The sequence below is a fragment of the Macaca thibetana genome, chromosome 3, assembly GCF_024542745.1.
Source record: "Macaca thibetana thibetana isolate TM-01 chromosome 3, ASM2454274v1, whole genome shotgun sequence".
Taxonomy (NCBI): domain Eukaryota; kingdom Metazoa; phylum Chordata; class Mammalia; order Primates; family Cercopithecidae; genus Macaca; species Macaca thibetana.
Genome location: NC_065580.1, coordinates 182243491 through 182263219, shown reverse-complemented (window position 1 = coordinate 182263219; position 19729 = coordinate 182243491). Strand labels below are relative to the sequence as shown.

The following is a 19729-nucleotide window of genomic DNA, read 5'->3' as shown; positions in this document are numbered from 1 at the left end:
CATATATATGGACTACAGTCACGTTAGTAATTTGTTTTATTGCCATTCCTATTCCATTGAAAATGTCTACTGGAAATCCTGTGGGTTAATCCATACTGTTAAAATGATCAAATCATTAGAGAAGAGAACATACTTTAATGTTATATAACCATCTTCCAAAGCCCGCCAAGTCTCTGAATTTTCATAAGCACCTTTCTGCAAAGTAATGTGAATATTAAGTCTCCTGTATAGCTTTATAGCTCTATAGGGGAACTAGAACCTGCTTCCTTACATTACTGAGCACTTAGGAAGAAACAAAAGTAGATGTGCAGAAAAAGGAAAAGAGATGCAGACTCTGATGAGTCTGATGTGGGGCTGAGGCCAACAGAACAGATTCATTTCTGACATCATCCCCCAAACACCAGACATTCCATAAGTAATTTTTAGAATTTCTGTTTTCAAAAAAATGAAACCACTAACAAGTTGAAGATTATTTTGTGAGTCTGTTCAAAGTGTGACCATCTTAGTCATATTCATAAACATTAAAATACAGTCATATGGAGGAGAGTGATTCTTTAGATGCTTGTTTGGGGCTATCAAGGGTTTAATGTAGTTTGTTAGTAAATCCTTCCTCATGTGCTCTATGGAGAAATCTTAATGTCAGGTCCATTCCTTACAGATACAGAGGACAGGGAAGGCATAAACATATATAAGAAGTACAATGGAAAATGCCAAAGACATTTTAGTCACAGCTTGAAAAACATTCCAATGGTATTTATTATCTAAGAAGATACCAAACGATTTCCTATCACTAACACATACACAACAGAAGAAGCAAGAACTCATTGCATTTCTGCAAACTTGATAGATAAATGTCAATATTGACCTAAGGAATGGGGCCAGTACACCTTTGGAAGAGAAGCTAGAATAAATTCCAAGAATTTTGTTTTTCAAGATGCCAGAACATTTTGTTCAAGTTATTAGACCTGAAGCTATCAACAAATACCTTGGTCCCTATGGAACTGAAAAGATAAATTTTAATTGAAAGATTACCCTGTAGCTTTTTGAGTACAATGCTTAACTCTAAATCAAACTTTAGGAAAGAATTATCTGATTGTATCAAATTGTTGAATGTATTGATTAAAAGGATATGAAATGATAGCCAAAGAAAAAGATATAGAAAGGAGGCAGCAACAATTAATTTCAATTTGTGTAAAGAGTAGGATGAGAAGAGACCTTCTTGAGATTCCAGTGCCACCATTTTAAAAAGCTTTGCCATAATGTACTTAAGATGGATATTTTAAGAGGTTAATAATGATATAGAGATGAAATGGTGATGACGACTGCCACCAAATATCCATTCTCCCGTTTTCCTTTCCTAATAAAACCCTGACTTGCTTTTCAGGGAGTAGGGAGGTATCCCAGCTAAACAGCACTTTTTTTTCCCCCATTGGTATATATCTTACAACTGATGGCATGTTGCTTAACTGGAGGCTTATTTTTCTTTCTTAGTGGTATAAAACGTAAGGACACATTTTACAACGATAACATCTTGGAGTTGAGGAAACAGTTTTCTAATTCTCTTCAAAAACTTAATATGGCCGGGTACCGTGGCTCACACCTGTAATCCCAGCAATTCAGGAGGCCGAGGCGGGTGGATTGCCTGAGGTCAGGAGTTTGAGACCAGCCTGACCAATGTGGTGAAACCCCGTCTCTGGAAAAATACAAAAATTAGCTGGGTATGGTGGCATGCGCCTGTAGTCCCAGCTACTCAGGAAGCTGGGGCAGGAAAATTGCTTGAACCTGGTAGGCAGATGTTGCAGTGAGCCGAGATTGCGCCACTGCACTCCAGCCTGGGTGACAGAATGATACTCCATCTCAAAACAAACAAACAAAAAACAAAAATAACAACTGCTAATATACAATTAATTCTCAGCTAGTTAAGACGTTTAACAACCATTTAATGGGATATGCAAATCTACTGTATTTCTCTCCATACCACTACCAACCTTTCTGTTCTTGGGTAGAGTCAAGAAAGTCAAAATCATATCAGCCATTTGAAAACTGGTTTGTAAATAGCCATAAAATATACTTTATTTAAGAATAAGAATGAAGTAAGGAACACCTTTGAGTTCATATTACTCCTGTTATTGCTATTCTACTTTTTACTGTGTATAATATAATTTGCAAAGTATTATTCATTGCTTTAAAAAGACTGAATTTACACATTTCTGAATTTACAAAGCAGATTTGGAAGTTGATTTAAAAAAGAATTACCATAGTTTCTTTGCAAAGGAGCTCTAACACTGTATTTTACCATTTATTTACCTCTCTACCATTTATTTCCTATCTTTACAGAGAAAGTAGATGACAGATATTAGTAATAATCATCTCTTAATAATCCTTTTTTGGCAATCGGCTTTCTCAGGTTGAAAATAATCATTTCTTAAATATGAAAATTTTTAACTTCAAGAACAAAAATGACATACACAAATAATTTTATTAAGCTCCTTGGGTCTGAGTACTGTGCTAATCATAATTAGTACAGTGCAACACAGTCAACAGATAACTGAATCTTGGGATACATGAAGTTATTCAATGACCAAATTCCCAGTAGGAAGGAAAGATATTGACATTCAAACACACACATTCTCTCACTCTCAAAAAATATATAGATGAGATACTAAAATAATTCAAGCCACAAATTTGAAACCACATACTGTAGCTCATCACTTAAAGGAATGACGAGGCAAAGGTCATCCTAAATATTCAATTGTTTATTTAATTTAGATCAATACAACACATTCTTACTGAACTCCCAATCTGCTTCGAGATCTGATCTGTCTTAGGATTGGTGAATTATGTTCATTTTTAAAAAGAGATGTGATACATAGCATCTAGAGAACCAGGCAAGGTGAACGTCCACCTTTAGGTTTCTAGAATATCCCTAATAATAAAAATCTCTTCTCCCCATGCTATTTCTTTTCACATTTTCACATGACTGTTGTATCACCAAGCACAAAAAAATTAAAAAATTGAATGTGATTTGAAAAATCTTCTAAAGATTGTTTTAAGAGTTTTAAATGAAAATTATAAAATGAACATTTTTAGTTTAGAACATGTGGTTACCATAGTATGGATAAAAGTCACTATGTGTATGCACTAAGCCGTCACACCTTCTTCTAGAAAAGTGGACCAGTAACACATTTAGAATAGATTTAAAGGGAAGATGAATAATTGCTTCCTAAATATTCTACGTCAAGGTGGTTATTTTTCAGCAATTTCTTTGAAAAAAAAAATCCTATAAAACGTACCAATTACATGAAGCAGTGGAGAAAAAGGATTTTCTCATGGAGACCTGTTTTTCAAATGAGATAAACCTGCAAATCAAAGACTGTGGTCACTTGGAGAGGCTGCCTCAGGTGACACAGCAGCAACATCTACCACTTGTTCTAGCAGAAAATAAAGTGCCTATCCTAGGAAAGCAGGAATTCTTATACCCCTTAAGGCCTGAATGCACTTCACTCCTTCTATTGAAAGCTCTTCAGGGACCAGAGTGAGCCAAATTTTTTTAGATATCTTCCTTTTCTATCTCTTAAACAACTAGAGAGGGAGAAATCACTAACAATCCTTCTCACCTTTCCCAAGTCTTGCCTTTTCCTTCTATAGTATAGAATGTAATTGAGAAATATAGGAAAAAAAGAAAATGAGGCACGATACTTAGAAATAGTACAGCTTGTTGGGATCTATGGATTTAGGGTATAAGGTAAAATATGACCACTACCTAATAAATGGACGTTTTAAGGTTAAAATGTTATTTTAAGTTATTCAATATTAGCTTAACTCATTTTCTTTTAGTGGAAGACAATCACATTATTCATGAAATTCCAACACATAGTTCTCTTGCCTGGTTTTATATAAACATAACTTAAGAGTGTTGCCAGGTATATACTTGAGTATATTTAGTTACAAATACCTAAATGTCAACACACATTTAATAATTAGGTTTCCTTAAAGCAGTGGCCCCCAACCTTTTTGGCACCAGGGACTGGTTTCGTGGAAGATAATTTTTCCATGAACTAGTGGGGTGGAGGTGGTTTCGAGATGAAACTGTTCCACCTGAGATCATCAGGCATTAGATTCTCATCAACGGTGGGCAACCCAGATCCCTCGCATGTGCAGTTCACAACAGGGTTCGCACCTCTATGAGAACCTAATGCTTCCACCGACGTGACAGGAGGCGGAGCTCAGGCGGTAATGCTTGCTGGCCCGCGGCTGGCCGCCTGCTGTGTGGCCCAGTTCCTAACAGGCTTGGCCTGAGGGTTGGGAACCCCTGCTTCAGAGAATTGCAATTAATGTATATTTCTGAAACTGGAATAGTTTATAAAATATTGAATCCACTGGTTTGTCATTTTCCTAATTTCAATGGTGATTTCATTAGCACTTGTGCATGTGTCTAAAGATATTAAACATTTTCATCACAGTAAGGGAGACTTGCCTTGTATGGTATATACTTGTTAAATAACTTCTAAGTAAAGAAAACAGAACTTTTCTAGAATTTGGCTTATGGTGGATGAGAAGAACCAAAGGAATTAAAAATACTAAAGGGACAGAAAAAGAAAAAAATGGGAAAAAATACTAAGAACAAATAAAGGCATCATAAATTCTGCAACTCTCATGAGGTTTCAGAAGGAAAAACTTAGTTTAGAAACTAAGTAGATTATATTACTAGCCTGTCTTTAAACATTAGGTTAGTAGATATGACAGGCAAGGTGAAGAAAGATTTCTTTTATGAACACTAAAAATGCATATATACAATGACAAAAAAGGAAAACCTATATAATAATAAAATAAAAGCTAACTGAGTGATGTTTGTTTCAACTTGGCTGTCATTTTTATAGAGTGGTTCCACAAAATTTTGGGGAAAAAATGGTTAATTTTAACAAAAAATTTAGTACAACATTTAGGATACCAAGAAGTGCTAAATTTTGATTTCAGTATTATCATCTTAAGTGAAAATCAGCTCACATAATTTTTTTTGAGACAAGGTCTTGCTCTATTGCCCAGGCTGGAGTGCAGTGGTGAGATTACAGCTCACTGCAGCCGCAGCCTCCTGGACTCAAGTGATTCTCTTACCTCAGTCTCCCAAGCAGCTGGGACTACAGGTGTGTGCCACCATGCAGAGTTGATTTTTTTTCCCCTGGTGGAGATGGGGGTCTCACTATGTTGCCAAGGCTCATCTGGAACTCTCAGCCTCAAGTGATCCTCCCGCCTTGGCCTCTCAAAGTGTTGGGATTACAGGTGTGAACCACCACACCTGGCTCTTTTACAATTTTAGTGAATTCATTTTAACCCTCAGTATACCAAGAAAAAGTCATCATCATTTATCATCTGGGTCCAACAGACATTTTATTAATATTTAAGTTAATTCATGAATAATTTACACAATAAGAATAAAGAAATGACATAAAACAACTTCATTAGATTTTTTTTTTTCATAAGAATTTAAATGTACACTGTAACTCAATTCTTCATTCTCTGTTTTCCTGGTTTTGAAGGAATATACACCTGAAAAGGGCAAGGTGCTTTGAAACTGACAGCTCATCAACTGTCACGGACGAACCTGGAAATATTTACAAATATTGATTCCAGATTTCAAGTATGTGTTTAAAAGGACTCTTGGGTCTTCTTTTTGTACTTGAAGAATTCAAAAGGTGTTACTTTTGATAACTTTAATAGCTCATAATGATGTTGAAAAGATGACAGAAATTTCTGCTTCGTAATTGCCCAACATATTTCATTTTTAGAGTAACAGCAATTACAATGATCGATCCAATGAATTACTTCATTTCTATATCATCTCTTTCTTTACAATCTCCTTTATCAAACACCTGTCTTAAGTATTTGTCCACTTATGAACAGTTTCAAATAAATTTGAGTGTTCCAAAAATCATAAAAGATGAAAGAATACTATCACACACCCTTTGAGGAAAACAGAGCCATTGAAGTTTTTGTCACAAAACAGAGTGTTGAGAATAGTGAGCAATGAAATCTTTCCAAACGAATAACTAACTGGATGAAAATACTATACTTACTTTTTGTCCTGAGAACTATATTTTTGAACTATATTGTTACTCATTGATCCCTGTGTTTGAGAAAATTCACCTAGGGGCTGGGCGCAGCGGCTCATGCCTGTAATTTCAGCACTTTCAGAGGCTGAGGCAGGATGAATGCTTAAGCCCAGGAGTTCGAGACCAGCCTGGACAACATGGCGAGACTCCATCTTTACAAAAACATTAAAAAAAAATAGCTAAGTGTGATATTATGAAACTGTAATTTCAGCTGCTTGGGAGGCTGAGGTGGGAGGATCACCTGAGTCTGGGGAAGTCGAGGCTGCAGTAAGCCATGATAGCACCAGTGCACTTTAGCCTAGGTGACAGAGCGAGACCCTGTGGAAAGAAAGAACAGGAAGGACGGATGGACGGAAGGAAGGAAAACATTCATCTGGGATGTAGCTGAAGACAACAGTCAGTAGAATTGCTTATATAATCAATAGCACCATAATAATTCGCGTGTAAAGTATTACCATCAGTTTTGTTCCATTCATCTTCTGGTTTATCTAAGTGAAATATCTTCGTATGTCAACTTTCTTCTCTTTGACATTATAGACAGAAAAATACTGAATCATCAATTTTTAATAAAACCTTAAAAGGGAAAGATAGTGTCTCCAGATTTTTTATTTTTTATTTTTTACATTCTTGAAAGATAATGTAGCATAATGGGCTCTAAAGAAACTGAAGATGGGGCTGAGTATAGTGGCTAGCCTGTAATTTTAGCACTTTGGAAGGCTGAAGGGGGAGGATCACTTGAGCCCAGGAGTTTGAGGCTACAGTGAGCTATGACTGAGTTCCTGTACACCGCACTCTAGCCTGCATGACAGAACAAGACACTGCTTCTTAAAAAAATAAAAAAAAACCAACAAGAAAGAAAGAGAAAGAAAGAAAGAGAGAGAGAAAGAAAGAAAGGAAGGAGGGAGGGAGAGAGGGAGAGGGAGATGTGGATGGGGAGGGGGAGGGGGAGGGGAAGGAGGGGGAGGGGAGGGGGAAGAGGATAGAATGATGGTGTAACAGTGATGACTTGTTTTAGCATTGCATCATCCTTCTAGGCACTTTCATTATTTTTACTTTTTATTATTTTAGCATTTTTTTCTTTTTTTAAAGGACAGTTGGGAATAAAATATGAATTAATTGCCAAAATGGTAAAATGCCAGAATACTTAAAGATACAGAAAAAATAAGATCACTAAGATCCATATGTACTTTTGGCTTCTAAAAGGTTCCAATGGACATGTATGGTAATAGCAAGATACTACGCTTGAGTCATTAAGGACACATTCACTAAAACTTAAAAATATGTGATATCGTCCTTCCTACCAGTTACAAATACATTTTTTAAAAAAGCATTTGAAAACTAAAACTGAGTTCAAAGAACCCTGATAGTATACCAAAGGTTAATGTAGTCTTTTACGACAATAAAATTCATGTCCAACTACTTAACAATGTTAAAATTATAAACAGAATCTTCCTTTTATTAATTTAAAATTGTTTCTAAGCATAAAAATCCTTTAAAGTTTATAAAGTTAAAATTTTACTGGTCTACATCATGTGGTGGAAAAAATTATTATGGTGAAAAGAATTATTTTAAAAGTAATAAAATCAAACTAAACTAAGAAAAAATTCCATGGAATCTTGACCATATGCATAGATTAATATGAGGAAAGTTTCAACACAGACTAGTTTAATGAAATATCTAATAAAATGCTTGAATTACACAATATACTTTAAAAAGAGCTACATTTACTTTTTTATAAGTAGCTGAAAAGTACAGAACTAAGTTGACAGGTAATTTTTTTAGAGCTTTTTAAATAAAAGGCAGTAGTAAATAATGTGTATACTAACAGTTCACAAATGGGTGCTATATTGACTCTAAAATAGTTAAACTATTTTCATTGCAATATATTTTACATTTTCTATTAGGGAAACTTTGTTGAAATTCTAAACAGGTTAAAATGATGAAATCCAAGTGATAAGATTTTACTTAGATAAATGAAGAATGCATCTAGCAGAATTCTTACATGTAGGACTATTTTTGGTTGAGAATAGAGAAATAATGACAACGGTCTTTCTCCAGCTGTTTTTAAGGATTCAGTATCTTCCTTGCAATTAAATACTCCATCAAAAACACATTTAAATGATTAATCATCTATGAGTTCACTTGGTATGCCATTTAAAGTATATCTAAGGACTACCTCATGACTTTCAATTGTTTCCATGAGATCTCCCCCAGTTTGTTCTGCAATATCAAGTAATACCTATTTGAGTACTGAATTTAAAGGGATTTCTAACATGCAGCTTTGACAATTAGGACACTTGGCTTTGCCTGGTTCCTCAAAATGCATAAGTAATCAAAGGGCTACTTAATTATGTCATTCAAGAATAACTCCTAATGGACAATAATATTATCTATATTCCACTGTGGATAATTTCAGGGGTATTTTTTATACAAATGGTAAGAAAAACATTAATATGTTTCATTAAATATTAGAAGAAAAATATCTAAGTACATACTAAGAAGATTCCAAAGTCCTAAGTATTGCCCCTTTTATTTAAAAAAAATACAGATCCAGGTATTCAGAGAACTCTTGTTGTTCTCCAAAGCGGGGCTTTGAAAGGAAGTTTTAAGAGCTGAATGAGAAACAATATGCCAAAAGCAATTTACCAACGGGCTGTAACTGCAAACATTTCATCGGAAGGGATGAAAGCAGCTTACCAAATCAAGGGCCAATGAAAAGTTAAAATACGTAAAACCCAACACTTAATTTCATATAAAAAGAAAGGAAAAGTAACATTTTCGGCATGGCTCCTGAAGTTTCATTTAAGAAGACAACAGTGAATCCTCTCTTATAAACTAAAAGCTAAAAAGTCGTTGGAAGAAAACATTTAAAAGGGAATACAAGAAACATTCAAGTGTTGACATTTCACAGCAAGGAAAAATAAGACAACAAAAGAATATGCCTGAAGTTTCATTTCTTAAAATATATTTCTAATTACTTGAAAAACTTGAATCAAAATTAATATATGTCTTTTAAAGGAAGTTGAATTCCAAGATGATAACTTTCTTTGAAGTATTATCTTTATGAAAAGGTAGCTGTGTGGTCGTACAGTTTAAAAGGTGCCAAAAATAATTATCTAAATACACTTTGCTCAACTGACGGCCTCAACATCTGAAATGAGAACTGAGGAGTTTCTTACTCTCTCCCGGGGGTTCCCATTTTAGGTGCAGATACTCCTCAGAGACAGGTGGCATGGAAGCCAGAGACACTGGCAAGGAAAACAGCTGCCCAGGCTGCTCTCCACTGCAACCTGAAGGACTTCATGTTTTGGCCCAAGGCCAAATTTGCTCCTAACTTCTAGGTCCGTCGGCTTTAACTCGCTGGTCAGCTGCTTCCATAGGAGCAGAAGAGTGTCATTCACATTCCCAACTAAAAAAGACTCATTAGGAGACACTCCTGCTTGACTAACTCAAGCATTCAATGCAAGGACACATGTATCCGAGGACCTCCCTAAATCTCACATTTTATTCCTATGATTCCAAGTAATTCGTCAAATTATAGCTGATGAAAATGACAAGCATTTTAACGAGAAAGATGATATGCTGTTATAAAGTTGTGGAAATAGCCCTGACCAATATGTTTTATTGTCTTTTTAATAAATTCTGGGGGAAGGAAATGGTTTTGAAATAGCTGTACACCCAACCCACCTAATGCCCTAAGTTATCTATGTTCATAGCTTTCTTCTGTAGGGTCACAGAATTGCAAACAGATGTTTATTTAAAAGCCAAATATGAGCTCATATTCAAACTGGAACTTTTGCTTATCTCATAATGGCTACATACTGCATAAAATGCAGGATAATCACAAAGATTTAGGATCTTTGATGACACAGACACATACCCCATAATTGATACAGCAAAATAAAGAAGGGCTTCTTTGTTCGGAATTCTCCTCAGAAGGCCTAGGTATATGAATCGGATTCAATAAATTTGCTATTCATTTTACATTGCCTCTATAGTTATTCTGAAAAACGTTTAATTTTTAAACAAAATTAAGTTAAGATGAAAAAGTTGGAGATTTTAAGTTAAAAATCAAAGATCTAGACAAAGGAGCTAGAGAAAGAGCTAAACTGCCAAAAAATTTCTATTTCAAAAATGCAATACATTTCTGGATGCTGTGCTGCAGTCTGTCTTGAAAATACTGAAACTGGAAAATCGTTAGATAAAGTTAATTTTACCTACAATTTTTAAAGCTCCAGAAAATTATTATATGACAGACAGTACATACCTATTTATGATTAGTACTAATGTCTATTCACTACCTTCTACTGTTATCAAAGAAACAATAGTTTCTCTTAATGAACACAAAATAATCATTAACAAATTACTTTGGCAGCACATAAGTATAAGAAAAGAGTGTAAATACAAAATTAACAGAGTGTTTGCTTCTCCTCACTTTTCTCAATAGCTCTTTGGAGTAACTGGTGCTTTCTATCAGTTTTCAAGAGCATAATATTTTCCAATCTCTATCAAAATAAGAAATGTAATGGAAAATGGACCTTTCTTCTTCTGGAATTGCTTGAGTGTTTATAGTATATATACAGGGATATCCTTTGAGATGGAAGCATCAATCCTATTAAACTCAACTATGGCTTCCCCATCCCTAAAATAGATTTGACATACAGACACAAGCACAAGGTCAAGGTCACAGATCAGCAAGAAAGATTACCAACAGAACTGATGTAACCAGCTGGCTTTTGATCAAAGCTCCTAGGGTTTTTAGTACATTTAGACACACTGCGCTTACTCACAGGGTACACTCTGTTTTAAAAATGTTCCCCATCTTTGAAGTCAAGATCTTCATGCACTTCTTATTATAAAGTATGTTCTGTTAAATATATTGTATTGGATCAAGAATAAGAGAAGAAACCAGTATGTGTGTTACAGAATTGTGAATTTTTTTAGTAGAGACAGGGAGGGTTTCACCATCTTGGCCGGGCTTGTCTTGAACTCCTGACCTCGTGATTCACCCACCTTGGCCTCCCAAAGTGCTGGGATTACAGGTGTGAGCCACTCCACCCGGCCCAGAACTGTAAATTTTTATGTGCTTGTATGCATGTATATATATGCTTGCACTTTTATTTGTTTGCTTGTTATAACTGATTTTAAAATTTTAAAATTAACTTAACTTGCAGTTCCCTGAATGGATAATGCTCTCTCACAATTCCAAGCTTTTGACCCATCTGAAACTGAAATCAGTAGTATGTTCTGCAACGTCTTGGGTCACTTGTTCCCAAAAACAGATTTAACTTCTAAGTCACTGCTTCAACAGGAGAAGTTTTATAATGTATCCACAGTCTTCCATAACAATTTTCAAATCACAGGGATCAAAAGAAACTTTAGTTGTCAATAGTGACAAAAAAGTGATTCTTAAAGGAATATATTATTAAATATATTAGTGCAGGCCAGATGTGGTGGCTCAACCTGTAATCCCAGCACTCTGGGAGGCCGAGGCAGGAGGATCACCCACGGTCAGGAGTTCGAGGCCAGCCTGGCAAACATAGTGAAATCCTGTCTCTACTAAAAATACAAAAATTAGCTGGACACAGTGGCATGCGCCTGTAATCCCAGCTACTTGGGAGGCTGAAGCACGAGAATCTCTTGAATCCAGGAGGCGGAGCTTGCAGTGAGCCAAGATCGCACAATTGCACTCCAGTTCGGTGACAGAGCAAGAGTCCGTCTCAAATTAAAATAAAATAAAATAAAAATGAAAATAAAATAATATATGTTATTATCTAACAAAATCATGCCTTTTGTTTTGGCTGTTTAAACAAGATGTTAAATTTATTTTAAGTTACATTTATGAAACCAAGAGTTGTGCGATCAATGTTCTTACTGAAGCATGCTGGTCAAGAAAACATTTTGAAGGATGCATAAAGCTACTGGGGTAAATTTACACTACAAAAGCTTTCCTTGTTAAATCAAGTACCACCTGCTGTAGCTTTATACAATTTGCAAATTACTTATGACATATGTATATGTAAATGTTCTCAATTAGTGTTTTCTCATATTACCTTTGAATGAAAAGAATCCAAAATTTACTATCCTAGAAAGATTGCTAGTTTTTCAAAAACAAAGTAAAAAAGAAAAATTGTCAAATTATCAAATTAAATACTATTGAAATGACATATATGACATCACTGTGGTCATTACAGGCCCAAATCACAAAGATATCTAGACTGAAGTTTCCAGTCAAGCTGTGGAAGAGAAATATCACTACAGACACAATCCATGAACGCCCAGACATGGAGGCGATACCTGTAAAGAGGAGTCAATAAACCTGACTAGGTCCCATCCTACAGGATGAAGGAATCAAAACCAAAAATACTACATGCACAATGTACCTGGAGAACTTCTATGTCTTGAAATTCTCACAGGTATCATTCAAGTATGCCTGTCAACTTGGAAAATGAAGCTACCAGCACACCAGCAGCAGGCTACTCACTTTAAATGGTTTTACTTTTATTGAAGAAACTGCGGTGCGTGCTTTTCCCTGATCTCTTCTAGCCATACAACCAAGTGTTTGAAGTAGCAATCTCAGGAACGACAGCCAGTAAATGCTAATCTGAGACTCAGTTCTGCTGTTGTCCAGGTTTAGGGCACGTTCAGTCTGTGCAGCAGGGACAGTGACACATGCTCCCTGGCATGGCACCTGCCGCTCGTAGTCAGATACAGACCCAGGTCCGGGAAGAGTCAGGAGGCTTTAGAGGATGACTCCGGTGTGCTGAGGAGACAGAGGCAGATTAGCGGTCTAGGGACCATGGGTCGGGGCTTTTCTGATTTCAACTGTTGGACCAAAAATATTTCAGAACAACTTTTCTCTTAACAATAAAGATCATTAAAAACAACTACTTACTTCCTACTATTAGCATCATTTACTAAAATTAAATCATCTGAACAATGAAAACTAAAATCTTTAATGAAAATCTCTCATCATTTTTCTGTTGTTTTTTGTCTTGAGATAGAATGATGATGTGTGGAATGGCACATATATACTATATTGTTCTCTTCACTATTTAGTCGTTCATTTGACTCTTTTTTTTTTTTTGAGACAGAGTCTTGCTCTGTCACCCAGGTTGGAGTGCAGCGGTGCAATCTCAGCTCACTGCAACCTCCGCCTCCCCAGGATCAAGTGATCCTCCTACCTCAGCATCCTGAGCAGCTGGGACCACAGGCACACACCACCATGCCTGACTAATTTTTGATTTTTGTAGGGACGGGGTTTTACCATGTTGCCCAGGGTGGTCTCAAGTTCCTGGGCTCAAGAGATCCTCCTGCCTTGGCCTCCCAAAGTGCTGAGATTACAGGCAGGAGCCACAGTGCCCAGTCCTAGTTCATTCAACTCCTAAATTACTTAAATCTTTACATAAGAATTCAATGTTTATATTTTGCTTTGTGTTTTGGTCTTTAACTTGCTTTCAATTATCGCATTTATATAAAATATATAATTTGTTCTATAGAAATTCTTGTCATTAAACAAGAGGTTGTAAGTAAGACAGCAGGGGAAAAACAGGGCGGTAAGAAGAATAAAGAACCTTCTGTTAGTGCCCTTCCCCCCATACCATCCTTACCATCCTCATCTTTTGAGGAAAAATACATCAGACTTAAAAATGCACAGAGAATCCTGTAATAAGCCCCATTTGTTTACAGTCAAGCTAAACAACTAGGACATCTCTTTCGTTCCGTAAGTCTCAGCTGACAACTCATCCTCTCTTTAGGCAGCCTTCACTGAACTCCACAGCCTGAGGGTGGCTGTTCCTCTCTGTGACTCCACAGCCCTCAGTAGATCTTTCAATCATCTTGCTTACAAAACTGTAAGGTCACACATCATTTTATTGTGCTTTGCTTCATTGTACTTTGCAGTTATTGTGGGTTTTTTTTTTTTTTTTTTTTTTTTTTTACAATCTAAGGATTTGTGGCAATCCTGTTGAGGAGTCTATTGGTACCATTTTTCCAACAGCTTGTGCCCACTTTGTAGCTCTATGTCTCATTTAGGTATTTCTCCCAATATTTCAAGCTTTTTCATTATTACTGTATCTGTTATGGTGATGTGTGATCTTTGGTGTTACTATTATAATTGTTGTGGGGTGCCATGAACTACGCCCATATGACAGCATACTTAATAAATACGTGTGTTCTGACCGCTCCACGACTTGGCTGTTCCCATCTCTCTCCCTCTCCTCAGTCCTTTTTATTGCCTGAGACACAACAATATTGAAATGAGATCAATTAATAACCCTACAGTGGCCTCTGTGTGTTTTGCATGTCTCGTACTTTAAATCAAAAGCTAGAAATGTTTAAGCTTAGTGAGGAAGGCATGCTGAAAGCCAAGATGGGCCAAAAGTTCAGCCTCTTGCACCAGTTAACCAAATTGCAAATGCAAAAAAACAATTATTGCAGGAAATTAAAAATGTCACTCCAGTGAACACGTGAATGATAATGAAAACAAAACAGCCTTATTGCTGATATACAGAAAGTTTTTGTGGTCTGGATTTAAGATCAAACCAGCTATAACATTCCCTTAAACCAAAGCCTCATCCAGAGCAAGGCCCTAACTCTCTTCAATTCTATGAAAGCTGAGAGAGGTGAGGAAGCAGCAGAGGTGGTTCATACAATTTAAGGGAGAAAATAATAAAACTGTGCAAAGGGAAGCAGCAAACATGCTGACAGAAAAGCTCAGCAAGTTATCCAGAAGATCTAGCTAAGATAAATGATGAAGGTGGTTATACTAAACAACAGATTTTCAATGGAGACAAAACAGCCTTAAATTGGAAGAAGATGCCATCTAGACATTTCACAGCTAGAGAGAGGTCAATGTCTGGCTTCAAAGCTTCAAAGAAAAGACTGACTCTCTTGATCAGGGCTAATGAAGCTGGAAGTTTAGGTTGAAGCCAATGCTCATATACCATTCCAAAAATCCTAAATCCTTAAAAATGATGATAAATCTACTCTGCCTTTGCTACATAAATGGAACAACAAAGCCTGGAAGAAAGCACATCTGCTTACACTATGATTTGCTGAATATTTTAAGCCTACTGTTGGGACCTACTGGACAAAAACGAAAATTCCTTTCAAAATATTACTGCTCACTGGCCATGTACCTGGTACACTAAGAGCTTTGATGCAGTTGTACAAGGAGATTAATGTTGTTTTTACGCCTGCTAACACAACACCCATTCTGCAGCTCATGGATCAAAGAGTAATTTTGACTTTGTATCTTATTGGAAAAACAAATTTTCTAAGGCTTTAGCTGTTATCAAAAGTGATTCCTCTGATTGGATCTGGGAAGAGTCAATTGAAAAGCTTCTGAAAAGGATTCACCATTCTAGATGTCATTAAGAACATTCATGATTCCTGAGGGGAGGTCAAATATCAACATTGGCAACTTTATGGATGACTTTGAGGAGTTCAAGACTTCAGTGGAGAAAGCAACTGCAGATGTGGTAGAAAAAGCAAAAGAACTAGAAGTGAGCCTAAAGATGTGGGTAAATTTCTGCAACCTCATAATAAAACATAAATGAATGAGGAGTTGCTGCTTTTTTTTTTTTTTAAACTCCTGAGCTCAAGTGATCCTCCCACATCGACCTCCCCAAAGTGGAGGGATTACAGGCGTGAGCCACCACACCCAGTCTGTGCAGCTGCTTCCCAAAGATGAGTAAAGAAAGCAGTTTCTTGAGATGGAATCTACTCCTGGTGAAGATGCTATGAACACTGTCGAACAAACAACAAAGGATTTAGAATATTATGTAAATGTAAACTTAGTCGATAAAGCAGTGGCAGGTTTGAGAGGACTGACTCCCTTTTTGAAAGAAGTTCTCCTGTGGGTAAAATGCTATCAAACAGCAACAGATGCTACAGAGAAATCTTCCATGAAAGGACGTCAGTCAATGTGGCAAATTTCATTGTTGTCTTATTTTAAGAAATCATTACAGAGACCCCACCCAACCTTCAGTAACCACCACCCTGATCAGTCGGCAGCCATGAACATGCAGGCAAGGCATCTACCAGCAGAAAGATCACAGCTCTCTGACGGTTCAGAGGGTCGTTAGTATTTTTTTAGCAATAGGTATTTTTAGGTTAAGGTATGCATATTATTTTTAGACATAATGCCTATGGCACACTTAATAGTCTACAGTACAGTGTAAACGTAACTTTTATACAGACGGAAAAACCAAAAAATGTGCTTGCTCTACTGAGGTATTCACTTCACCGCAGTGTCTGGAACTGAACTTGCAATATCTCTGAGGTATGCCTGAGTTTTGGTTTGTTAAGGCCTGGCTCCCCACAAGAGTATAAACTCCTTATGGGCGAGAATTACGTATTTTTATCTTTACATGTTAGCACCTAGCAGAGGCAGCATTCCGAGTAGAACATGTTGTAAATGGCAAGTAAACCTTTTGGAGCCTTAGTCTGCAAAATGACGAGTGGGTTGTCATAATTCTATGGGACCAGGAGAATTAAAATGGTACGACAATGTTAATTAAAACGATGGTTTCGGATCCAATATATCTTTCTCACTGGAATATAAATGAACAAAAAAGGCACAAAATTAAAGAATAATAAAATATTTTATCCTAGAGAGAGTTCTATGGGTTTAGAAAACATGCATGACTAATATTATGGTAGAAAACCCACAAGATTTAAGCTATCTACCTATCAATCAATCAATCAATCAATCAGACAGAGTGTCCCCTCTGCCACCCAGGCTGGAGGGCAGTGTTGTGATCTCGGCTCACTGTAACCTCTGCCTCCCGGGTTCAAGCAATTCTCCTGCCTCAGCTTCCCAAGTAGCTGAGACTACAGGCCTGCACCACCATGCTTGGCTAATTTTTGTATTTTTAGTAGACATGGGGTTTCGCTATGTTGCCCAGGCTGGTTTTTGAACTCCTGACCTCAAGTGAGCCACCCGCCTCGGCCCCCCAAAGTGCTGGAATTACCAGCGTGAGCCACCAGGCCTGGCAAAGCTTTTTAAAAAACACACTTTTAGAGTATTTTCAAGTTTTTGTAAGATGATCTTTATTTTAGCACTTGTTTATAAAGAAATGATCATACTAATTTGGTTTCCTTTAGTTGCTATTTCTCAAGTCGAGGTTAGTAAGATCTGGTATGGATTTAGGTTATATCAAGAATGAGTATATGCTTCAAAATACCAGTTCCATCAAGCTTTTCAACATTTTTCTTTTTAAATTACCTCGCCTAGATAAAGATGAAAACCCAGTTAACATTAAAATACTACTTTGTTACATTTTCTTTTGATGGAGATATTAAGAAATGAAGTATCACATCAAAAGATTTAGTCTCTAAAACCAGACATTCCTTCTAAAAAAATAGTTACAATGAAATGGGCAAAGTAAGCCTTTATGCAAGAAAGGCTTTTTAATGTATTTATTTTTTTACAGTATCAACCACAATTAAGAAACTATTTCTCTGTGCCCATTTTACACATCAATCATTGAAGCAGATAATAATTGTATGCCAAAGAATTTCAGCCCTTTAAATGTGTGACAAAGATTAAATCAAACTGGTCAAAGCTATTCTTGGAATGATCTTTTAAACTTGAATCTGTGTTTGTTGAAGAGCTTCAAGTATGAACGTTCAACGAATATGGCTAAATAAAAACAGTATCTTAACATAAAGTGATTAATTACAATACATAAAAGTGAAATTTCCTTTTAAATAATTGAAACCTAAAAAACCAAAAACCAATTCAACAAAAACAGCCATTACCCAAGTAGGTCTTGAATACTGATGCAAGATGACTCCACATGTCATTGCCATGGCTTTCGACTTTTTACCATATTAGCATGTTGCCATTAGTAGAAACATAACATTAAGAAACACCACTCCTTTGACCTAAGAGCTTCAGATCCACTCTTGCTTTGTGGCACAGGATTAAACCTTAATAACATTTCTCAGGTCTGAGAAGGCGAAAAAGTCATGCGGGTCCAGAAAAGATCTCACTTTGCTGTGAATGGATAAGACTTAGAAACCCAGTGTTCCAAAATGCATAGTAAGACACTCTTTTATTTAGGCATTTGTTTAGGTATTTGTTTTAAATATATGACGCATCAAATCAAATTTCCTTGTCTATAATTAGAAAATGGCAGATTTTTGGTATATATTTTATTCATTTGAACTAATGACTTAAACTAAACTTACAAACATCTTATCCTTCATCATACCAGATTACACAAATTTAAAGAACTTGTATCCAATTGGAAAAGCAGCTAAATTTTTATGAGCTGAAATATATTTTCCTCTAATAATTTTGCCACTGGCTATTGTTTTCATAATAGTATGGCATGTAAAGTAATTCTCCAAACATGACAGAATTATAATTTAAAGGTTAGGAGGCAGTCGAAAAGCCATCTGCCTAATCAATCATCCTATCTGATGCTTAATCCCCTTTATAGCCCATTTGCTATCTCTGGTTATCTAGTTCATTTCTAAAAACCTCTAGTGACCACCAACTATCTTCCAAGGTGGTCTTTTGGAGACAGATGGCTCTGGCTTCAAGTTCTTCTGGCTCTACCATTTACCAACTGTTTGATCTTGGGGAAGTTGGCTCCTCTGGAAAGTTTTGTCATTATTAAATGTGCAAAAGCACTAATACCTATTTCATAGAGCCCCTGTGCTGAATAAATGCGGTAAAGCTCACATAGCCTAGCCACAGAGTAGCTGCTCAGTAAGAGTGCCTCGCATAACTGCAACAGTATGAAATTCTGCCTTGCACTGAGCTATAATCTGTTGAGGTTTAGTCTGCCTATTGGTCTTTTTGGGGACACAGAAAACAAGGCTAATCCATCAGTTATCTTTCAAACATTAGAAAACTGCTGCCACGTTCCACTGACCAGGTCTATCACCTTGTTAAGGTCAAGATAAGATAGTTAAAACCCATTGTTGACAGGGGCTTAGCAAAGGGCAAACAAAGGAAGACAAATGTTCCTGGGGCCAGTCTGTGGTGGGTGCTGCGGAGATGCAATTCTTTACAAATTCTTGACTGGGCAAAACAGTGTATAAAACCTCCTGGGAGCTCTTGTCACTGACTGTTGATTCCTACAAAGTGTATCATACATTTTAAAAGCCCTGCTTTGTCACAGGTGCTTTAAGCCATACCCACCCTTCCTCAAATGAAATACTAGGATAGAGTTGTCTTTGATTCTCCTCATGGGGTTGGTTAATACATTATTTATCCTCATTCCCATTTTACCAGGGCACTAAAGCTCAGAACAATTGAGTGGTTGGTTAATTGTCCAGTAAGTGGCTGATCCAAAACCACGTCAAGGTCTTCTGGAACATAGTCTTTCCTATCATATGCAATTGCCACAGACTGTAACAAATGTGGATTTGAAAACTTTTGGTAAAGCACACATTTATGCAGCACTCTGAGAATTCTGGATTACTTTTCCCATTCTAAAATTTTGTCTCTGCCAGTGTCAGTCTCTTGCTTTTATTAGGAAAGCCACAAAGCACTGTGGTTAAAAGAACACTCTCTGGATTCCTGACTCTGCTATTCAGTAGTGGGTCACTTTGGTCGATTTACTTAACCGTTCCAAGGCTCAGTTTTTTCAGCTGTAAAA

At 36.5% G+C, this 19729-nt stretch overlaps 1 protein-coding gene across 11 annotated transcripts in view; it reads right to left on the bottom strand.

The window, feature by feature from the left end:
• NRIP1 (nuclear receptor interacting protein 1) overlaps positions 1 to 19729 on the bottom strand; it is a 212059-nt gene that overhangs the window by 115988 nt on the left and 76342 nt on the right. The window contains exon 4 of one of the 11 annotated variants that reach the window (XR_007723870.1): positions 7133 to 19721. The exons of the other annotated variants lie outside the window; for them this stretch is intronic. The gene's annotated coding sequence lies outside the window, so the exon portion shown is untranslated. Of the gene's footprint in view, positions 1 to 7132; positions 19722 to 19729 lie in introns of those variants that run through there. 11 annotated transcript variants of the gene reach the window in all.